At 44.9% G+C, this 15,299-nt stretch overlaps 1 long non-coding RNA gene across 11 annotated transcripts in view; it reads right to left on the bottom strand.

Moving 5' to 3' along the window:
• Positions 1-15,299, bottom strand: part of LOC109267523 (uncharacterized) — a 384,515-nt gene that overhangs the window by 142,948 nt on the left and 226,268 nt on the right. For 6 of the 11 annotated variants that reach the window (XR_008423756.1, XR_008423755.1, XR_008423759.1 and 3 more), the window contains one exon: positions 5,250-5,306. The exons of 4 other annotated variants lie outside the window; for them this stretch is intronic. This is a non-coding gene — a long non-coding RNA (uncharacterized LOC109267523). Of the gene's footprint in view, positions 1-350; positions 572-5,249; positions 5,307-15,299 lie in introns of all 11 variants that reach the window. One more of the 11 variants, XR_008423762.1, reaches the window with a different exon arrangement.

Below are 15,299 nucleotides of genomic sequence, written 5' to 3'. Positions count from 1 at the left end.
AGATTTATTTTCTCACAGTTCTGGAGGCTGGAAGTCCAAGGTCAGGGTGCCAGCGTGGTCACGTTCTGGGGAGGGCCCTCTTCCCAGTTTGCAGACAGCCACCTTCTCGCTGCGTCCTCACATGGCTTTTTCTCAGTGCTTCACTGAGGAAGACAGACCTCAGACGCCCTGGTGCCTCTTCCTATAAGGGCCCTAATCCTATCAGATCAGGGCCCTCACTAACCTTAGTCACTTCTACAAAGGCCCTATCTCCAAATACGGTCATGTTGGGGTTTAGAGCCTCAACGTACAAATTTGGCAGGGGAGGGTGGGAGGGAACAGGGCCAAAACATTCAGTCCATAATGCTTACCAGGAAAAACACGGGAGTCTCAGTGGTGGGTAATTCAGGCGCAGCACCCAAAAGCTGGCGGACGCTGCTTGGGGTTTCATTTGGGGGAATAATATCCAAACATGAACCAAGGGACCGGACCCTGGAGCCTGCGTGTGGAACATCACTGCAGGAACAGCAATACAGAAGAGGAACTTCCTCCCCTCCACAGGACTGCGCAGACTGGTGTTCAACGGTGCCACCTTGTGGCGCAGAGAGGCAAGAGCAAGAAGGGATTTTGACTCTCCAGTTCCCTCTGCATCTGGTATTTCAGAAGCAGGACAACGGAGCCCTGGGTTTTTGGAAAAATCAAAAGCAAGATATTACACTTTATCACAACAGAGTTTGAGGGGGAGGGAGCATTCAAGTGATTGACTAGAAGAAATATGACTAGATTTGTACCCTAAGCTATTGATATAACTCCTATCGGTTCCACAGGAAATGAACGTATTGGCATAGCTGTTTAGCAGCTTCATAAAGAAGTTTTGTAGGGGCTCCTGGATGGCTCAGTCGGTTGAGCGTCTGACTTCGGCTCAGGCCGTGATCTCACAGTTCATGAGTTCGAGCCCCGTGTCGGGCTCTGTGCTGACAGCTCAGAGCCTGGGGCCTACTTCTGATTCTGTGTCTCCCTCTCTCTCTGCCCCATCCCCACTCATGTTCTCTCTCTGTCTTAAAAAAATAAATAAAACATTAAAAAAAAAAAAAGTTTTGTAGCCATTCAGACTGGCTACTCTTTGAATACATTCACAGCACACAAGAGCATAGGCACAGCTAAATATCCAGAGTGCGTGGTGAGCCTTTAGTGGTTCTCTCATAAAATAAAATGTTTGAAATGCTTTTTAAAAGCGAAAACCCAAGACAGAGCCATTGTCTAAGGTCTAACTGTGGCAAATTACCATGTTCAGATTTGTGCGACTGGGATCCCTAAAAACGGTATCAATCTTGGGGCACCTGGGTGGATCAGTCGGTTAAGCGTCTGACTCTTGATTACAACTCAGGTCATGATCTCATGGTTCGTGAGTTGGAGCCCTGCCCGGGGGCTCGGCGCTAACTCAACTTGGGAATCTCTGTCTCCCTCTATCTGTGCCTCTCCCCTGATGATCTCTCTCTCTCTCTCTCTCTCAAAATAAATAAATACACATTTAAAAAACCATATCGATGATCTGTTGAAAAGCACGCTTTAAAAAAAAAAAAAAGTAATGGTTTATAACAAGACACCCCTACATACCTATTAGAATGACCAAAATCCAAAACACTGACCCCAAATGCTGGTGAGGATGTGAAGCGACAGGAACTCTCATTCATTGCTGGTGCGGTTGCAAAATGGTACAGCTACTTTGAAAGCCAGTTTGGCTGCTCCTTACAAAACTAAACATAATTTTACCATACAATCCCACGATAGCGCTCCTTAGGTATTTGCCCAAAGGAGTTGAAACCTTATGTCTACACAAAAACCTACCCGCAGCTGTTTATAGCAACTTCATTCTTAATTGCCAAACCTTGGGAACAACCAAGATGTTCTCCAGTAGGTGGGTGGATAAATAAACAAACTGCGGTGCATCCAGAAACTGGAATATTATTCGGTGCTAAAAAGAAGTGAGCTGTGAAGTCATGAAAAGACATGAAGGGAACTTAAATGCAGATCACTACATGCAAGAAGCCAATCTGCAAAGGCTACACAGTGTATGATTCTAACTAGGTGACATTCCGGGCAAGGCAAAACTACGGAGACCATGAAAAGATCAGAGGTGGGGTGCCTGGGTGGCTCAGTTGGTTGAACGTCCCACTTCGGCCCAGGTCATGATCTCACGGCTCGGGAGTTCGAGCCCCGCGTCAGGCTCTGTGCGGACGGCTCGGAGCCTGAAGCCTGCTTCAGATTCTGTGCCTCCCTCTCTCTCTGCCCCAACCCACTCGCATTCTGTCTCTGTCTCTCTCAAAAATAAATAAACATAAAAAAAAAAAAAAAGAGAGATCAGAGGTTACCAGGGTTAGGTGTGGGGAGGTGAACAGGCAGAGCACAGAGGAATTTTAGGGGAGTGAAAATACTCTGTATGATATGATAGTGGTGGATAGGTGCCATTATACTTTGTCCAAACCCACAGAATGCACAAACCAAGGGCGAACCCTAAAGTAAACTATGGACTTGGGGGGACTGTGATGGGCAGGGCCATCCTTGGTCACAAATGTCCCACTCCAGTGAGTGATAGTTGATGATGGGTGAGGCTATGCATGTGTGGGGTCAGAGGATATGTGGGAAATCTCTCTGTCCCTCCCTCTCAATTTTGTTCTGGTCCTGAAACTGCTGTAAAAAATTAAGGTCTTAAAAAAAAAAGTAGTAGCAATGTAGAATCGTTGAGTCGTTTTTTTAAGAGTCAAAGCTGGAGCTCCGCGTCAGAAGAGGAAACGTATTCTCCACCATTCACTCTTTAATTTTGGTAATTCACTGTTGTGCAAATATCACGTAGACATCATTTCATGTCACCCCTTCCCGCAATTATAGAGACTGAGGAGCAGAGAGGTTCCAGTGAATTGTCCAAGGTCAAATAGTAAGTAATGATAGATGTAGGAGTCCAACCCAGTTTTGCCACCACTCAGCCTGTCTCTCTGTAAAGAGGACGTGAAGCCTGCAGCAGGCATTTGGAAAAGTCTGAAAGTTGATTTCAGATACCTGCTAGGAAGGCAATGGCTTGTCTGACATCTCGATTCGGGATTCAGGAATGCAGACACAGTACTTAGTCCTAAACCTGTCTACGGACAACCACCAGAGAACACTTTCTGTCCAGTTGCAAGGGATTCGTGCCCAAGACACATGAACTCAGCAAGAAACTGCATCTCATGCCTCAGAGTCTGCAGGCAGCCCAAGAACATAGCAACAGAGAATACGATGTCTCCTGTAGCCCCCATGCTGACGTGTGGGCGGAGCGCATGGCCTGACTCGGGCAGCACTAAGGAAGCATTATGTGACTGTAACAAATGGAAAAATCCATATTTCCTTCTGGAAATAAATCTCAGCCCTTAGGTGACACCAAATCCACTGGCAGGGACTCCATGACCTTGGGCAGGAGCTCGCTGAACTCCCTGAGACATTCATAGCATAATCAAAAGGACACACACATCAGTGCCCATAAAGCTTCCCGGGGTGGGGGAGAGACAAACTTTGGCAACGGTGGCATTTTATTAGATGGCTGCCCCGTACAGTAAAAATAACCTTTGCCATTTAGTAGCCAGATCTTTTTTTTTTTTTTTCCAAATTGCTTTTGCCTTTCATTAAACAGTCCAATCCAGAAGAGTCTTTCCTTTCATCACAGAGTGGAAAAATTCTCGGTGGCATTCTCCCAGACCTGGGGCCCACCCACTCACGAGTCCCAAGGGCCCCACACGCCCTGATCAGGTGACTCTGGGGCATTCGCTGCACATCATCTCAGGAGGTCTACGTACACAGCTCAGTTCTGGCCACTCAAAGATGAGAGGAAGGAGGAGAAACACTTTGGGGACCGACAATTTTGTTGTGGTTTTATAACTGACCTTTTTTTTTTTTATTTTCTTTTTTAAACAATCTGCCCAGGGAAAAAGACAGAAAACTTTTCCACTATTGCTTGGGCAGCTCATGAATGCGTTAGGTCAAGATTCCCGGGCATGGCGTCAGCGTGATGGTACAGCGGAGACAGCCTGGGGCACCGGCGTCAGGAACACACGGCCCCTCTTTCACGGCGTTTGTGAGGAAGGGAGAGGCCACGCAAGCTCTCCTTCCTCTCGCCCTTCTCCCTGACTGGCACCAGTTCCTCCTTTTCCCTAAAGGAATCGAAGACCAATTCCACACCTGGAGACATGTCTTCCCTGCCCCACCTCCCCCTCTGATTAATAACAGATTTTAAACGAATGGTTCCAATCTCCTGTGCAGAATTCCAAATAACCATGTAGCTACCCTACCTTCGAGGAGGGGGACCAGAACTCCCTGCCATTTGAAGTATGGGCTGCACGTGGCGACTTCCTGCAAAGAGGAGGTATGGCAACAGGGGGAAAGGGTAACCTCACGGAGAAGAAACCTGACAAAGCCTACCTTGGCCAGGCGATGAAAGTCAACAGCAACCGTGAGAAGTCACATTGATAGTATGTTCCCTTGACACGATGTGATGTGAGTGGCATTTTACCTCTGTGGTCTTCCTCCCCCAACCTATAACCTCATTTTACTCATGAGCAAAATAACGGACAAACTCCAGCGAGGCGGGTAGGGGGCATTCTACAAAATGCCTGACCAGTATTCTTTCAACTGTCAAGGTCATCAAAAACCTGATGGAAAAGGAAAATCTGGGAAACTGTCACAGCCAAGAGGAGCCTAAAATGACATGGGCACTAATTGCCATGCAGAGTCCTGGATGGGACCCTGGAACAGAAAAAAAGGATACTAGGTAAAAACTAAGGAAATCTGCATTGATATTAGTTAATAACAATGTATCGATGCTTGTTCATTAATTGGGACAGATGCACCATGCTAATAGATTAATAATAGGGTCAACTGAGCATGAAATATATGAAAACTCTCTGTATTGCCCTTACAATTTTTCTGTAAATCTAAAACTGAAAATTTAAAGTTTATTTAAAAACAATGAATGGCTTTGGTTTTTTGCCTCTTGCTCCCCTGGTCTGCCTTCTCCTATGACCTTCTTACCAGCCTCGGCATCTAAAATGTTCTTACAGTCTACTTGATGTACTTCTGTGCTTATCAGTTTTGCTTCCTCCCCCTGGAGAGATCTATACAAGTTTAGTCCATCAAGCCAGTCATTGACCCAAAGACGGACACACCAGTATCTCCCAGTCCTCCTCGGGCATTCTTAAGGGAGCTCCCAAGGGTCTGGGGCCAACACATTGTTCAATACTTACCGCACAGCTACTAGGCTAAGTCCGATATTCACAGGAGCTGAAATTCTCCACTGGTTCCTGTTGGAAGTTATGAGTGATAAATCAATCATCATAATAATGATGTTTATGACTTGTGTGACTTGTGCACTGCCAATATCCTGTGGACCGTTTCGAAACGCAGATGATACAGAAGCCCTCAGCCCTATTATAAATCTGCCTAATTTGCCTATTAACACGGAAACAGAATCACGTGACATTTGGCCCTTGGTGACCAACATAATGCTTTCAAAGTTCATCCGTGTTGTAACATCTACCAGGTACTTCTTTTTATTGCCAAAGAATATTCCATTGGATGGAGACACCGCATTTTGTTATCCATTCCTCAGTGTATGGACTCTTGGGTTATTCCCACTTTTTCCTATTACGAATAATGCTTCCATGAACATTCGTGTACTGTACTAGTTTTTGTGGGGATATATGTTCCCATTTCTCTTGGATACATCCCAGGACTGGAATTGCTGGATCACATGGTAACTCTCAGTTTAACCGTCTGAGGAATTGCCAAGCTGTTTTCCAAAGTGCTGTGCTATCTCTACTCTCACCAGGTGTCTATGAAGCTTCAAATCTCTCCACCTTCTAAGACTTGTTCCGATCTACCTCTGATCACAGCCATCCTAGCGGGTATAAAGTCACTGGGGCTTTGATTTGCATTTTCCTGATGACTAATGATGTCGAGCATCTTTTCACGTGCTTATTTGGCCACACGCACACCTTCTTTGGAAAGCTGCCCATCCAAAATGCTTTGTCCATTTTTTAAAAACATTTTTAACGCTTATTTTTATTTTTTTAATTTTCATTTTTTTCATTTTTTCATTTTATTTTATTCATATTTTGCTTTCCTAGAAATAAATCTCGGCCCTTAGGTGACACCGAATCCACTGGCGGGGACTCCATGCCCCTGAACTAACTCCCTGAGACATTCACTGCATAATCAAAGGGACAGACACTTAAATGCCCATAATTATCCTGCAAGCGGGGGAGGGTCCGAGAGAGAAGGAAACACAGAATCTGAAGCAGGCTCCAGGCTCCGAGCTGTCAGCACAGAGCCCAACGCGGGGCTCGAACCCACAAATCAGAAGATCATGGCCTGAGCCAAAATCGGACGCTTAACCGACTGAGCCACCCAGGAGTCCCCGCTTTGTCCATTTTGAAACTGGCCTGTCATTTTCTTATTGAGTTGTAATGGTTTATATATTCTAAGTGTGAAGTCCCTCATCAAACATGATTTGCAAAATTTTCATCTCGTTCTGTAGGTTGTCTTTTTTATGTTCTTGTTGATGCCACCTGAAGTACAGAAGCTTTTGGTTTTAACCATGTCCAGTTTATTTGTTGTTGCCTACACTTTTGGCGTCATGTCTAAGAAAGTAGGGTCTACTTATGAAGATAAAAAGCTTCTGCACAGCAAAGGAAACAACAAAACTAAAAGGCAACCAACGGAATGGGAAAAGATATTTGCAAATGACATATCGGACAAAGGGCTAGTATCCAAAATCTATAAAGAGCTCACCAAACTCCACACCCGAAAAACAAATAACCCAGTGAAGAAATGGGCAGAAAACATGCATAGACACTTCTCTAAAGAAGACATCCGGATGGCCAACAGGCACATGAAAAGATGCTCAACGTCGCTCCTCATCAGGGAAATACAAATCAAAACCACACTCAGATATCACCTCACGCCAGTCAGAGTGGCCAAAATGAACAAATCAGGAGACTATAGATGCTGGAGAGGATGTGGAGAAACAGGAACCCTCTTGCACTGTTGGTGGGAATGCAAATTGGTGCAGCCGCTCTGAAAAGCAGTGTGAGGTTCCTCAAGAAATTAAAGATAGACCTGCCCTATGACCCAGCAGTAGCACTGCTAGGAATTTACCCAAGGGATACAGGAGTGCTGATGCATAGGGGCCCTTGTACCCCAATGTTTATAGCAGCACTCTCAACAATAGCCAAATTATGGAAAAAGCCTAAATGTCCACCAACTGATGAATGGATAAAGAAATTGTGGTTTATATACACAATGGAGTACGACGTGGCAATGAGAAAGAATGAAATATGGCCCTTTGTAGCAACGTGGATGGAACTGGAGAGTGTTATACTAAGTGAAATAAGCCATACAGAGAAAGACTGATACCATATGTTTTCACTCTTATGTGGATCCTGAGAAACTTAACAGAAACCCATGGGGGAGGGGAAGGAAAAAAAAAAGAGGTTAGAGTGGGAGAGAGCCAAAGCATAAGAGACTCTTAAAAACTGAGAACTAAGGGTTGATGGGGGGTGGGAGGGAGGGGAGGGTGGGTGATGGGTATTGAGGAGGGCACCTTTTGAGATGAGCACTGGGTGTTGTATGGAAACCAATTTAACAATAAATTTCATCTATTGAAAAAAAAATAAGAAAGCAGGGTCTAATCCAAGGTTACAAAGATTTATACCTCTGTTTTGTTCTAAGAGTTTTATAGCTTCAGCTCTTCCATTTAGGTCTTTGATTCATTTTAAATTCATTTTTATATATTATGCAAGGTAGGGGTCCAAGTTCATTCTTTTGCATGTGTGTATCCAGTCATCCCAACACCACTTATTGGAAAGATTATTCTCTCTCCAATTTAACTGTCTTGGCAACCCTGTCAGAAATCAATTGACCGTAGATGTGAGGGTTTATTTCTGCAATCTCAATTCTATTCCACTGATGTACATGTCTCTTTATGATGGTACCACCCTGTCTTGATTACTATAGCTTTCCAGTAAGTTTTGAAATCAGTAACGGTGAGATTTCTAACCTGTTCTTCTTTTTTCAAGATTATTTTGGCTACTTGGGGTCCCTTGAATTTCGTATGAATTTTAGAATCTGCTTGTCATTTTCTGCCAAGAAATCACCTGGGTCTGACAGGAATTGTGTTGACTCCGTAGGTCAATTTGGGGAGTATTGCCACCCATATTCGTTTTCTAGAACTGCCATAATAAAGCACCACAAACTGGGTGGCTTAAATAACTGTATCACTTCACAGTTCTGAAGGCTAGAAGTCTGAGGTCAAGGTGTTGACAGGGCTGGTTCATTCTGGGGGCTGTAAGGGAGGATCTGTTCCATTCCTCCCCCCAGCTTCGGTTGTTTTCTGGCAATCTTTGGCATCCCTTGTCTTGTAAATGCATCACTCTGATCTCTGCCTTCGTCTTCACATGTTGTGAAGATGTCCTTTTATAAAAACACCTGTCATATTGGAATAGGCCCACTCTGATGATCTCACCTACACTTAATCATCTGCAAAGATCCTATTTCCAAATAAGGTCACATCACAGGTACTGGAGGTTAAGATTTCAACATCTTTTGGGGGAAACACAACTCAATCTGTAACACCATCTTAATTAACAATGTTAGGTCTTCTGATCCATGAACATGAGATGTCTTTCCATTTATTTGTGACTTCTTCAATTTCTTTCAACAATGTTTTGTAGCTTTCAAAGTATAGGTTTTATACTTTGTTAAAATTTTTCTTGGTATTTGATTCTTTTTGATGCTATTATTGTCAATGAAATTGTTTTCTTAATGTAATTTGCACTTTACTCATTGCTATATATCAAAATAAAATTGATTTTTGTATCTTGATCTTGTATCCTGCAACCACACTGAGCTTATTTATTGCTTCTAATAGTTTTTTAGTGTATTCCTTATGTCATTCAATCTGCAAAAAAATAGTTTTATTTCTTCTGCTTCTATCAGGATGCCTTTCTTTCATTTTCTTGCCTATTACTTTTCTTTTGCCCTGATTTCTACATCATTTTTTTCTTTCTTCTTCGTGTGGTACATACTTCTGTAAGCCATCCCAAATCATTTTGTAAAACGATGGGAGATAAAATAACACATTTAAAAATAAAGCTCATACTCTATTAATACAATCTGTTTTTTTTTTTCAATTCACCCAGAAGCCCTGAATTTTGACAATGAATCTTCCTTGATTCCACTGAATTTTTAGAGGCCAAAAAAAAAAAAAAAATCCAAAATTCCTGATGATCTAACAACTTAATTATCTACCAAATATCGAAGGATGATGATATCAACCATCATCCTTCAAAATGATGCTTTGCAAGAAGGGCAATATATAAATATATTTCATCGTATAAAAACACACTAGTTTTTTTTTAAGTATTATAAACAGTACCAGATTATCAGGTCTTTAAGAAAACTCTAGGGACTGCAAATTCACGAAGTGGTCTGTGACAGGTGGTGAGTGCAAGTTCATTGTTTAATGTCTTTCTTTGCCTTCTCCCAGGGCAGACCTGTGTCTTAGCTTCATTTCTAGCTCCAGCACTGGTACTGTCCCTGACATACAATGAGTATTTAGCGAATATTGGTCAATTCTAATTCAGATGAGCTGATTTGTTATCTCTTAAGAAGAACATTTCAATGTATTTCTGATCTCATGATTAGAAATCTCAATGGTTTTAACTCTGAAAACATATTAATACTTCCATAACAATTTTAATGGTGGCTAAGTTGACTAGGTATACACCACTTCTAGGCTGTGGAACAAATGAATGGGAAAGTAAATTCCCTCCTGTTACTCATCAGCTGCACTGACTCTGCACTGGTATTCTCCAAGGATCAATCGGCCTCCCCCTCCCCACCCACAGGGCTGATGCTGCATGGGCAGATCCAGGAATTTTCTTCTTTGCCCAGAAGAACGGCAGGAGGGTTCAGTTCATGGGACACTGTATATTTCTATGCCACTAAGCCTCATCATTGCTAAATGCAGGGGCTTTCATGATTTATTGCCTTTTATCCTTATTCTAGTTATTTATTGCTGGGCAACAAAATGGCCCCAAACTTAGTGATGTTATTATCCTATCACATTTTGTGACTCAGGAATTTAGCAGGACACATCTGTGTGATTCTTCTGCCCCATGTGGCATCCACTAAGGCCAGTCATAATCAGTTTAGGTGGGCTGGTCTAGAGGATCCAAGATGGCTTTAATTATATATCTGGTGACTTTGGCGGGTGGGGGCTGGCTGGAAGGCTGGGATCAGTTAGGATCATGAACCAGAGTGCCTAAACATGGCCTCTCCAACTTTGGGGCACTCAGAGTAGTTGATAGTGCATGACAGCTCAGAGCTCCCAGAGACAAACTTCCACGAGAGAGGGGGTAGAAACTACCAATCTCTTAAGACCCACGTTTGGAAACTGACATCACATCACTTCTGCTATATTCTATCGGCCAGTCAGAAGCCCACCCAGAGGTATAGGCCCCATCTCTGGATGAATGCAACGCCAAGGAATTTGGAACCACTTTTAATCCATTACAACCCTCACTTCCCACTCACAATCCCTTTCCTCATGGGCAGCCTTTCTGTGTGTTTAATGTGTATCCTTGAATTTGAATGCAGTCTGTTGCAGAAATTATGTCAATTTGTGTGAACATTGCTTCCCTTCCTCTGACTGACGGGAGCCTCCAGGGACGGCCTCCTGAGTGGCCCGGTACTCCCCTGCCACAAACAATGCTGAATGAGCACTTTTTCATATGTCCCTTTAGGCTAGAGTGTCTCTGGCCCGTATACCAAGGGTTGGCACATTGCCTAGCCAGCAGCAGGGAATTCACACGGTTAACTTGCACCAGCCCTTTCAGACTGCTCTGCAAAATGGCACACCTGACCTCACTCCCTTGCAGAGAACCAGAGTTCCCCTCCCACTATGGCCACAGCTGGCATTACACAACCTTCTAATTTTCACCCATCGGATGGATATACACAATGAAGTTTCATGTTGAACCTTTTTTAAAAAAATTTTTTTACATTTTTATTTGAGAGACAGAGAGCAACAGAGTGTGGGCAGGGGAGGGGCAGAGAGAGAGACACACATACACACACACACACACACAACCCAAAGCAGGCTCCAGTCTCTGAGCTGTCAGCACAGAGCCTGACGTGGGGCTCGAACTCACAAACCATGAGATCATGACCTGAGCTGAAGTCGGACACTTAACTGGGCCACACAGGCGCCCCATGTTGGACTTTTTAAACAAAGCCTTCTCTCCTCTTGGGAAAATATAAGGGAAGGGAAGGAGAGGAAGAGGCAGCTGGCTTCCCAGGCAGCTTGGCTGGAAGGAGTCCATCCCATAAGGCCAAGGCTGGCTGTGGCTATCTCCCTGCACATCCTGGGATCTGAGGGAGGGTGGACCACAGGGCCTCCGAGTCACCAAGACTCCTCCTCCCCGTTTCTCTCTCCTCCCTTTCCTGGGACCAGAGACTTTAACTTTAGGGGGAACTATATCGTTCTGTTTTAATCTTTAGCCTCCTGTGCTCTCTGTCCTATTCCTCCCTTTCTCCTTCCTGCTTTCCCCGCAGAACAGATGTGGCCCCGAGCCCAAATTTTTAGGAAAATCTGCTGAGACACCAGCTGCCTTTCTCCGGAACCACGGAACCCCTGACCCCTTCGACTGTTAGGTTTCATCTGAGGACCTCGGATCTCTGGCCAGAATATTTGCACTGAAGTCAGCAGGGCCCTCTAGCTATTAAGATAACTTGCTAAAATCCCTGAAGATTTGCACGAATAGAAGGAAGAAGGAGATGCTATTTTTTTTTTTTTTAAACACTGGCTCCAGTTAGAGACGGTTTGCCTGGAAGGAGTAGAGTCACTGGATTCTTCACAGAGACTGCATCATCTCTTTTGGAACTACATGGACTAAGGGAGATGCACAGACAAGGGAGTTAAATTGTTCTGATTAAGAAAGGAACGGCAGGGGCTCCTGAGCAGGGGCTCAGGTCATGATCTCGGGGTTTGTGGGTTTGAGCCCCATGTCAGGCTCTGTGCTGACAGCTCGGAGCCTGGAGCCTGCTTCCGATTCTGTGTCTCCCTCTCTCTCTGCCCCTCCCCTGCTCATGCTCTGTCTCTCTCTCTCTCTCAAAAATAAATAAATGTTAAAAGTTTTTTTAAAAAGGAAAAAGAAAAAAAGAGAAAGGGACAGCATTTTGGAACTTGGCCAGCAGCTGCATGCTGACCGCTGGAGGAAGCAGGGTTTGCAGGAGTCGACCCAAGGACTTTAGGGCAGAGTAATTTAGTCTGGAAACGACACATCTTGGTTAACTGCAGACCTTCAGGAAACATCTGTGAAACTTGACAGCTGTGTGCTGGTGGTCAGTGAAAACCGGCATTAAGTTGACAAGGAGAGGAAAGAAAGAAAGAAAGAAAGAAAGAAAGAAAGAAAGAAAGAAAGAAAGAAAGAAAAGAAAAAAATAAGAAAGAAAAGAAAGAAAGAAAGAAAAAAGAAAGAAAGAAAGAAAAGAAAGAAAGAAAGAAAGAGAAAAAAAAGAAAGAAAAGAAAGAAAGAAAGAAAGAAAGAAAGAAAGAAAGAAAGAAAGAAAGAAAGAAAGAAAGAAAGAAACAGTCCGAGGGGAGAGAGAGGAATGGGATTGAGTGCTCAGTATGAACAGGAAATCAGAGGCAGGAAGTGACCAATAAAGTAAACCCCCTGCAGTGGGGAGTGAGGTGGAGTGGGGGAGGGGGCGATGGGGTGCTGGGAGGGCTGAACAGGGGTCAGGGGGTGGGATCCGGGAACACTTGGGAAAGATCCCCAGGCTCTTCCATAATTCGTGGAATGGGGTTCTCAGGAAGGAGGACCCCAGAACTGTGAGCCTGGGAATACGCAAACTTGAAGACATCTGGGACACACACACATCCTTCTGCAGGACCAAAGATCCTAGAGCAGCAGTCCTCAACCTTGGCAGCATATGTGAATTATCCAGGGGTTTTAAAAACCTGCCGAGCCTATCCCTCCACTAAACGAATCACATCAGAATCTCTGGGGTAGGACCTGAAAGGGCGGGCCTACGCCGGCCGACTCCATCTTGTTCTGTGTCCTTCAACTTGACCACACCTCCTCCCCTTGAGTAACCCCCCCCCTCACCTGCCTAACAGGACTCGGACCCTTCCCCAGCCAATCGGCTGAGGCCATAGCCATTACCTCACCAACTGCCCCTAGGCCCCAATAAAACCTTTGTCCTTTTGAAACTCACTCTCTCTCCCTGGTATCTCACCACTGCTTCGGTGCAGGTAGGGGATTGAGCTCGAGCTAGCTCGAATAAAGGCTCTGCTTTTGCATCGGACTCGGCTCCCTGGCGGTATTTGGGGATCACGAATTCTGGGCATAACAGGACCCAGTCCTCAGGTTTTCAAAGCTCCCAGGAATACAATGTCGCCATTAAAAAAAGATGTCCGGGAAGCATATTTTGTGACTGTACTATTAATTGAAAAAACAGTGGTCACAAACGATTTTGTTCAGTATTACCCAATTTTTGTAAAGATTTTTAAAGCTCAGGGGTGCCTGGGTGGCTCAGTCAGTTAAGCGTCCGACTCTTGATTTCGGCTTGGGTCATGCATGATCTCAGGGTTCGTGAGTTCAAGCCCTGCATCGGGCTCTGCATTGACAGCGCAGAGCCTGCTTAGGATTCTCTCTCTCTGCCCCTTCCCTGCTCACGCACGTGCTTTCTCTCTCTCTCTGCCTCTCTCCCTCTCTCTCTGTCTCTCTCAAAATATAAAAACTCAAAAAAATTTTAAAGTACAGGCTGATGACATCTACCCCAGAATGTTGACAGTGGTTTTTCTCTGAATGGAGCTATTATGGGGTAGTTTGCGCTAATCTGAATTTTCCCAAATTTCTATAAAATACTTTTACAATGAGAAACACTTAACGAACCGTAACCATTTGTGGTCACCAGCTCAGAGATGGCGCTCAATGAGCCCCACATCCTGGCATTCCCTGCTGCTGTGTATATCCTCTCACACTGAGTCAGGGATGGTCAGTGTGACCAATGGAACACCGCAGAAGAAATGGTGCATGACATCCAAGGCTAAGTCATAGGACAGTGTGACTTCCACCTTTTCTCTTGGATCATTTTCTCCGGGGGATGCCAGCTGCCATGTTGCGTGAGGTTGCTCAAGCAATCCCACGGAAGAGCCACGTGGAGAAGAAGCGAGGCCTTCACCACAGCCAGCGCGCTCTTGCCAAACATCTGAGTGAGCCACCTTGGAAGCAGGTCTCCAGCCCCAGTCTAGCCTTCGGATGACAGCCACCCCAACTGACAGTTTGACTGCAACCTCATGAATGCACAGGAACCAGATCGCCCAGCTAGGCTGTTCCCGAATTCTCGACTCACAGAAACCGTGAAACACAACCAATGTTTGCTGTTGTTTTAAGCTGCTAAGTTTTGGGGTAATCTGTTTCGCAGGAGCAGATAATGAATATAAAGTCTGATACCAGAAGTGGGGTGCCACTGGAACATAAAGCTAAGCCAGCAGAAGCGGGGAGGCCTCTGAAGAAAGTGTCTGGGAATGTCAAAACAGCATCAACTTGGCAGAAGGGGGATGTCAGTGAGGATTTAAAGGAAAATATGGGGCGCCTGGGTGGCTCAGTCGGTTCAGTGTCCAGCTTTAGCTCAGGTCATGATCTCACCACTCGTGAGTTCAAGCCCCACGTCGGGCTCTGTGCTGACAGGTCAGAGCCTGGAGCCTGCTTTGGATTCTGAGTCTCCCTCTCTCTCTGCCCCTCCCCAGTTCATGCTCTGTCTCTGTCTCTCTCTCTTTCAAAACTAAACATTAAAAATTTTTTTTTAAATAAAAATAAAGGAAACTATACTGGAAATGGAAGAGAAGGGACTTCCGTCGTGGAGAGGCAGACATTTAGCAACAATGCAGCAACATGGAAACTAGAGAATGTACCTAACAAATGGGGTGATCCAGCTAGGGATTCTTCCAGGCAAGCCCAGCTGTTGGGATCCTCCACTAAAGGTATCTTCCTCCTTACACATATAAAAGAATCAGGGCATGTGGGCCTGCCCTTGGCCTCTGGGCAGGTCTCATCCAGCCACATGAGCTGTGCCCACGGGCCTCCGAGGAGTTGATGATAGGTAGAAGGTTGTGACTCTTGCTGATCCCCAGACTGGGTCTCAGGGAGCTTGGGAGTAAGACAACATCGTGTCCCCAGAGTCTAGAGCAGATTAGACCCTCAACATATTTCTAAGGAAGGGGA

Source organism: Panthera pardus, unplaced genomic scaffold (genome assembly GCF_024362965.1).
Source record: "Panthera pardus isolate Hobbes unplaced genomic scaffold, ASM2436296v1 HiC_scaffold_2, whole genome shotgun sequence".
NCBI lineage: Eukaryota > Metazoa > Chordata > Mammalia > Carnivora > Felidae > Panthera > Panthera pardus.
This window is presented reverse-complemented; position numbering and strand designations above follow the sequence as displayed.